Source organism: Meleagris gallopavo, chromosome 9, assembly GCF_000146605.3.
Source record: "Meleagris gallopavo isolate NT-WF06-2002-E0010 breed Aviagen turkey brand Nicholas breeding stock chromosome 9, Turkey_5.1, whole genome shotgun sequence".
NCBI lineage: Eukaryota > Metazoa > Chordata > Aves > Galliformes > Phasianidae > Meleagris > Meleagris gallopavo.
In genome coordinates, this window is record NC_015019.2 from 17721431 (window position 1) to 17729638 (window position 8208).

An 8208-nucleotide genomic window follows, 5' to 3' on the forward strand; every position below is an offset into this window, starting at 1 on the left:
GGGATGCTGTGCTCCAGTGATTCTCCATTTCATGAAAAATTCATTCCAGCAGTGTAAACTGAAGTGATCTAATGATCATTTAAGTCATCCAGGGTCAGTTGGTATAGACTGATGAGCATATAGGTATTATGGTTACATCTTTGACCTCTTTCACTTCTCAGCATTGGAGAATCTGGTAATTTTTTTTTTTTTTTTACGGTTCCCATTAAGACATGACTCTGCTTTCAGTTGCTTTAGCTGAATACAGATTCATCATATTCAGCATTGATAGGTATTAAAATTAACTTATCTGGCCCTCAGAGCTCAAAGATGTAAATCAGTAGTTGATATACAGGCATCTCTACAGCTGTCACCCTGACACCCAGTAGCAAGGAGCACCTGTAAAAGGAGCACTGTTCTTTCAGCATGAAACCAGCTGAAGTAGCTCAATTATTTCCTTTATTTTTTACTGTCACTAATATGAATCAATACTTTTCCATCTGCTGCCATTTCTAGACTTGAACTGTGAATTTGAACTGTGTATTGCCTTTCTAACTATTATGCAACCTCTTGACAGAAACCCATTATAAGCTTTTCAATTTATTCTGCAGCACAGCTCTGCCAGTGATATTTACATCTATAACATACACATCTCATGCTCTTTTCTTTCCTGAAGCCTCTTTATTGCATCACGGTTACACACTGTACTCAATTTTAGCCTCTAGTCAAGAAAGATACTGACAAAAGTATACTTCTTAGACATTTCTGTTTTAACTGCAAACATCAGGATTTCCAGTGGAAGGCACATAAAGGTCTGTCAAAAGAAAGGGGAGTTGATTTTAACTTTCAATGCCTTTGTGTTACAGATTATTTGTTACAGATCACGCTACTGCTGTGAATGTTGGTTTCCCTCAGTCAGAATGCACAGAGCTGCTCCATGTGTCACCAACTGGTTGAAGCAAGGTTCTGCCCAAAGCAGGCCAGAGACTGTACCAAGGAATTCCACAGTGCCAGAAATAGGTGGTTTTGTTTTGTTTTTGTTTGTTTGTTTGTTTGTTTGTTTTTCAGTTTAACTGGGAGTCCCTCTTGAAATAATATTCTGCATAGCCCACAGTATGTCCTTCAATAACAACAAACATGCATACAATCAAGGAGCACTTGTGTATATTGCTGTCTATTTACAGGTAACATCAGATCAGTGTTCCCAATGACTGGAAGTTTTTCAGCTATGTTACTTGGGAAGAAGCTTTAAACGGAGATAAAGAAATAAGTGGGGGAAAACAAAGCATCTGTGTGATGAAAAACAAAAATGGACTGTGTGTAAGCAGTAGGTGCGCCTGAGAGCTGGGATTGCCTTGCAGGAAGATGCACCCTGGATCACTCAGCTCTCTCTGTAGTCTGATATCCTGGACCAGAAGAAATGTGGCTGTAATGGTTAATTATGGAAAAGCCTGCCCTAAAGGGAAATATTTCCTTCAGTCTCATCAGTCAGTGCTTATATATGAAGTGAATCATAAGCATTTAAATCTCTTAAGGTTTTTATCCTAGCTAATATCACTGTAGATAAGCTCATGACCTGTTTTGAGCATTTGATTGTCCTTTCTTGAGTACTAGTAAGGTCTCAGTAATATTTCTTTCACATATTACACACAAACTGAAAAAAATACTTGTGAGTACAAAGTCTGAGCAACTTCCCTCAGCCTCGTGCAAGCAAGAACCTGCTCTGCAGCTGAGCCTCCTGCTCCTCTGACTGGGAACAATTTGCCAAAACAAGAAAGATCTTTCCTTATCTTGAAAGAAAAATCTCTTTCCATATCACTTTCCATATCTTGCATGGCTTTTGGTTCTGTCATGATGAAAGATGTCTGAGAATTCCCTGATGCAACTTTTGTCTTTCATTCATTATTTCAGTTATCACTATCAGTCAGATCTAATTCACCTATTTCCTAAAGTATTCTAAAACAGCTGGTTTCTCCTCAGTTGTTTCTGTGCATTCTCAATAAAGAAACAGCTTTGCTTTCAAATAAGTACAGCACTGCACACCACACTCACAGCTGCTTTGGCTGCAGCTCCCTCTCTAGCCAGCTCGCCTACAGTAGCTATGGCATGGCTAAGAATAGCCTCCTCTCTCGCATGCTCCAAAGCTAGTTATTTCAATTGTGATTACCATGGAGCTCAAGAACTTGTTTTGCTTGCCCCATTCGACCACTTAGTAGGAGGGAAGCTGGACTCACTGATTATTACAGTTTTATTTATTTCGTTGTCACTGTGATCTCTCTCAGTATTTTAGTCACTACCTTTTCTTGAGTCAAATAAATAAATATAACTTTATTTATTTAACAGTATTCTCAGTGGCTTGGGATTTTTCTCTCTGGTGTATACACAACACAGTTCAGTCCACTTTGGAACGTGATCTGTGGCCATACCACCAGTTGTGCTGATGAACTGCTCTGCACTTCATGTGCACTTTATACCTTGGCACCACAGCTTGCCACCTTGCTAAAAACGTCCCAAAAGGAACCAGGACTGCATGTACAGAGATACGAAAGGAGTGTGGTACATGGTAGATGGATGGTGTTGGGGTATCTAGTTGCACTCACATAACTAAGAAATGAAATCATGTGATTTTGGTGTGGATGTGACTGTGCTAGTGATCATACCAAACTGCTAAGAATGTCCTGCATCTACTGAAAAGTGAAATTTGAGTTCTGAAGTAAAACTTCAAAAGTTTCTAAATGCCTGAGTAAACTCAGACAGAGCTGACTGCCTGTGAACTTAATAATGGGTAGTGTGCCTCCCCTCCTGAAAAACCTGCCTCAAGTATTTATAAAACATTACATGATGTCAGAAGTTATCTTGATCCAGAGATGGAGCAACTGTTCCTCCAAGCCTCCTGGATTGATGAGGGGAGCTTGCAGAAAAATGGTGTTGGTTTAGCAACATTCTGAAATAGTAGTCTCTGCCAGGGGCTGGGGTGGAATAACCCAAAGGGATCACCTGAAGGGCAAGCTGTGGTATTTCTTGGGGCAGGGAGTGCTCTGCAGCCTCGAAAGCATATAGTGCACTCGGAAGGGAGGAGACAGAAAGAATTCACACACTCCTGTGTGAAGACACAGCGGGGGGTGATAAATAAAAGCCTTTCAGCAATTAGGAAGAACAGCCGTATAAACTTACATGGAAATCTCAGAGCAGAAGGAGGTTAGCTTCAGGATCGGGTGGAGATACCGGGGTGTTCCTTCCATGTACACAAAAAAAGGATTCACAGTCACATACACATGAATTCCAATGATTTCTGCTAGCACCTGACAGCTGAAATGCAGTGCCAGAGTGATACAAGATCAGGTTTGCCGTCACAGTCTGTTTTCTTTGTGTCCTTCCGCTAGGAATAAGGGGATGAAGGAGCTGAAGAAACTGCAGTTTTACCTAACTCTGCTCTGGACAGAGCTGACGGATTTGGCTCTGCCCCTCCTCTAAGTTTTGCTCGTCGTTTTTCCCTGCTCAAATGAGCTCCACCAGCTAGTGTTGACAGTAACCCCATGAAGACTGTGAGCTTGGCTGGAGCCAGGATGAACTTTCTGCTTCTCACTGGGTGTGCCTTGTCCTGCTAGGGATGAAACAGAGCATTCAGCTTGCATTCACCACAAAGAGTAAAAAAACAGGAAGGAACTGAAGGCTATAGCAGAAGAGCAGTAAGTAGCAATGACGTCTGCACCGTGCGTTTGACCCTGGCAGGGCTGGCGCGCTGCCCCGACTCGCTCACTGTGCACATTGTTACCGTGTCAGCTGCAGGCACACACTGTGGCTGGAGCTCGGTTGCACAAGCCAGCACTCCTTGTCACCTCTGCATGGGGACAGCTGCTGGCTGGGTGGGCTGCAAGGGGCCAGAGCTCCAGCCCCGCCAGGACACAGCCGTGTAACTGCTGAGCCACTGATCCAGACCTGCAAGGGGAATGCAGGAAAGCACAAACCATGAGTTTTTATTATTTTTAAGAGCGGAAAAGAAAAACACAAAAATCAAACAGGTTTGTTTCAGAGGCCCAGGCTAGAATGCCAGCACCCTGCTCCCAGATTAGCACCGCTCGAGCAGGGCAGTGCGCAGTATCAGCTGGGAAGGGGCAGGAACAAGCGGGCTAATGCAGGTGGAGGGGAACACTTCTCACAGTGGCAGCCTGAATAAGCACCTTGTGCTGCTGCCAGGAGCCCTGGCACTGGCTCACCTGGGCCTCTGCCAGCAGGAGGGCAGGACGAGGAGGTGGTGTGCGGAGGGTTTGTGGTCACGCTGGGGCAGCAGCAGAGCTGCCGCTCACTGCCTTCTTTGCTGGGGACACAGCACGGCTGAGGGGAGGGCCCTGGTAGCCGAGGCCTGCCCTGGCTCTCCGCTTCACCACAGCTGGTCTGTCTGAGGTGCCACGGTGGTGGATGGAGAGCACAGAGCCAGCTGAGCAGCCACAGGTGCTTCCGACAGGTGATGGCTGCCCCGGCCTGGGGGGGCCGATAGCCCTCATGCTGTGGCTACAGCCTACCGACCCATCTCTCCTGCTTCTCTGCAGTCTGATTACCAGCCACTCAACAAGAGTTACAAGCTCCAAAGGAAAAAGGAATGGCATAAAGAAGGCACTTTCGGGTAACTCAGCGAGGGGCCGTGCTAACTTTCCCTGCATGGGAAATCGCTGTGGAGGGTGACAGAGATCATTAAAAAAATGACAGAAGTGCTTTGCCAACCAAAGTGAGGCAGGAATTGATCACTAACATCTGGATTCATAGGATATCCTTTCCTATTACTTGATAAATTCCTGAACAAATGTCTAACTTTGAAGCAATCAAAAGCACGTTAGATTTTCTGGTCTGTGCTCAGAAAAATGACAAAAAAACTGCCCCACCAACTCCACTGTAAATCCAGGAATCGGGTGATAGAAGTTAAGTTCATATGTACTTCCAGTCCCTTAAAATAAAAAAATGGTGTGCAGTTTTCTATGATACAGTTCAAATCTGTGTCTTAAAAAATCATTTAAAAGGCACCCAAAGCCAAAAATGTGGTAAGAAAATGAGAAATGGGGTTTTCAGTACTTCACATAGAAGTAAAACCTCTCTTCTTACCTGTCCCGTTGTTGTACATTACAATTAAATGATAACTTTCACGCACAGTACTGTGTGTTATCATTAGTCAGGGTGCAAAACCTTGCTGGTACTTCAGCAGAAGGTCTGCCCAGTTAATAGAACAGGGATGATGGCCTGTATATGTTCTGACTAGTAAAATGATTCCGCTCAAGAAAATACATAAATGAACCTTCAAGATAAAAATAACAATTAGACCTGGAGAAGTATCAGTCTAAGCCTGCTCAAGGCTGAGTACATTGACTGAATACCTATCTCAAACTTCCATTTTTTGGCTATTTTCTTATAACACTGAGCAAAAGAGGGAAAGTTAACCTCCAAAGCCACCAGAGGGAAAACATCCTGGTGATCAGAAATATAGGAACTGCACCTACGGGGTTAAGTTGTTATGTGCAGGAGTCGACTTATCTGTACTCTGCCCTGTGCCAAAAGGAAAAATAAGTCACCTTTTCACCCCTGCTGCCTTCAGCCCCACAGAGGACTGGGGGAAAGCAGGTGAGCAATGGGCACATCTGAAACTAGTACCTGACTGGTTGGTATTGCATGAAGGAGCAAGGGGCAGTGGGAGCCTGGCTGTGGTTCTTTAGGCTCTGCTGCCTTTCCTCCTGCACTTGTGGCACCTCCACAATCAAGAGCTTAATGTACATAAGTTCTACTTTGTAAGTGAAACATTATTTATTAACAAATCTGATTAAACTGCTAATGCAGGGAGCACTTGCACAAGTTCAGGAAGACAAATAGTCCCAATGGTGCAGTGTTTGTGAGGAACGTTACCCGTAAATGGATTTTAACTATTTAAATTGGATTCTGTTCAGAAACTATGAAAAGACACAACGGAGCACTGTGCTTAATATATGGGAAAATACCAACAGATTAATACTTCAGAACAATGATACTCTTAACTGTGCAGAGACACCTGTTTTGTAGCCCCACACTAAAAGAAAAACACACTTCTTTTTCCCTCAGCAGCGTTTTGCTGATTATTAGAGATTTCTCGGTCACTACTATTTCTGACCATGTGTAAAAAATTTAAGACTCGTTCCTTACAGACTAAGTCATGTTCAAATCCTTTTGGATTCCACAAAAGTACACTGTGGTTTTGCTGCAATACTGGTGAAATTGTTATTCTTTCATCCCCTTATAAGGGTCACGATGCTTTATATTGTGGAGGCAAGTTATTACAGGAGAACTTTATATTTTACCTTTTCACTGAGGCCATATTATTGCCATCTGGATAGGATTGAAAAGAGAGAGGGAAAAGGCTTTCAGTGGCCATGACAAACATCGATGTCTCTCTCTTATTGTACATCCTACCTTTTCCATTTTTCAGAAGTCTGGTATCAAACCAGTTAAAAAAAAAACCTGCTCAACACAGGTCAGTGTGGAGCCCTTTGAGAGGAAGCTGTGTTCTTACAGTCAGATTGCAGCCCCCTTTCTCTAGATGCTGCTGGGGAAGGGAAGGGCTGGAGATAGGATGCAGCAGCATGTGGCATGCTCACTGCCTCAGAAATTGCTGTGCTGAGTGTTTTTTTGGTAGTAGGCACACAACAGCGACCCATCGAACTGAGCTCTGCCAGTATGGCCAGAGCATTTCAGTAATTATTTCATTGTACAACTGAAGGAGCTCTGATTGCCTCTGTGCAATGTCAGCCCATTGAAATGCAAGTTCTTGTATAACCTGAAAAATGATTTTAAAATCCCCTGGGTGGCTTTTTTGCTCTTCCCATTAATCTTTTTTTTTTTCATTCTCTAGAATTCAAGATGAGTCCAGAACTAAAAGTACTGAGATCAATAGGAGTGTTGTCTAAGCCAGAACTATAAGATCTGCCGCATAATTTCTAGGCCCGTGCAGCTTGAGAAAAGTTGCCAGTCAAATCTCCCAGTTATAATGAGCTGCATGAAACAATTGCTTACAGTGACCCAACAGAAACTTTCCAATATAAATTCAGTGCCTGTCCTCTTACAGAAGCCTGTTTGATATGTTTGAGTTTTGTTTGATGGCAGTGATAGAATGAAGCAGTTCAGGATTTCTGAAACATCTACAGAGATAGAAATCAAATGGTGTGCAAGCTAGTTAATTGAAACATTTCAGAATTTTTCACCTGCAGCGTCAAGCTGGTTTGTTAAGTGAAGAATTGAGAGACTAACTGAGCAGGTGCTGCTGCAAGCACAGACTGGCATAGGAAATCACTTTATAGAAGCCTATCAGAAGTAGTCTGATTACAGGATCTAATAGGGAGGGCAGTGTGTGCTCACTGCTTCCCATTACCTGATTGTGTAATCTTTAGTTAAAGCCAGCTCTCATTGAAATCAACAGGGACTTTCCCAGACTACGGCTGCAGGATTGGGACCACACTGTGCCATTATGGAAGATATCACAAAGACCAGGCTGCTTATAGTACTGTTTTCAGAGGCAGCATCTGATTCAAAGCCAAATTAATTTAATAGAATACTTCTCATTGATTTCATTGTAGATCAGGAGAGGAGTCAACACATGGCTGGCTTAGGGTGAAAGTGTAGAAGGAAGTGTCCTTGAAGATTTTTCACTGTTTGTATATATTGTCTTTTCCCCAGAAAGAATAATTATTTATTTAAAGAACTATTAAATGTTAGCACAGGAGGGGAAACCTAACCTGCAGTAAGCAAGAATGAGGTGAATCGACTCATGTTTGATATTTCAGGATATCATTTATTTATCCTTAATGGAAAAGAATATAGAGAAAGGTTAGAAAGGTCAGAAGCAAACACCTGCACACTACTGCACATATGAGCAGTACTAACAAAGCCAGCAGTGCTCAACCCCCATGTATAGAAAGACCAGGGACAATGGTTGTGATGCCTTTTGTCCAAAACTTGCTCTGGAAGGTATCTTGAGCCTTTGCTTTTGAAGACCCTCGAGAAATTCCTGCCTACACATGTGGGCAAGAATATTTGCCTCAGTCAGCAGTTTCCAGGACAGAAACCTTAGTCTGCATGATGACTGGGGCAGAGACTGTCATTTCTCTGGTATTTATGTAGTGTACATATAAGGAGGCTCCACTCCTGGCTGGAACTGTAGGTGATAGTGAATTATTTAAATAGTAACGTCAGATCGTTTGGGGATAAACTAAGAGG

General features: G+C 43.0%; 1 long non-coding RNA gene across 1 annotated transcript; it reads right to left on the reverse strand.

Annotated features, from left to right (window-relative positions):
* Nucleotides 1-206: 206 nt before the first annotated feature.
* On the reverse strand, nt 207-4707 carry LOC109369115. Its single transcript, XR_002117782.2, has 3 exons — nt 4197-4707; nt 3755-3918; nt 207-3583 (listed from the first exon to the last, which is right to left on the reverse strand). It is a non-coding gene; the product is annotated as an uncharacterized LOC109369115 (long non-coding RNA).
* Between the last annotated feature and the right edge of the window lie 3501 nt (nt 4708-8208).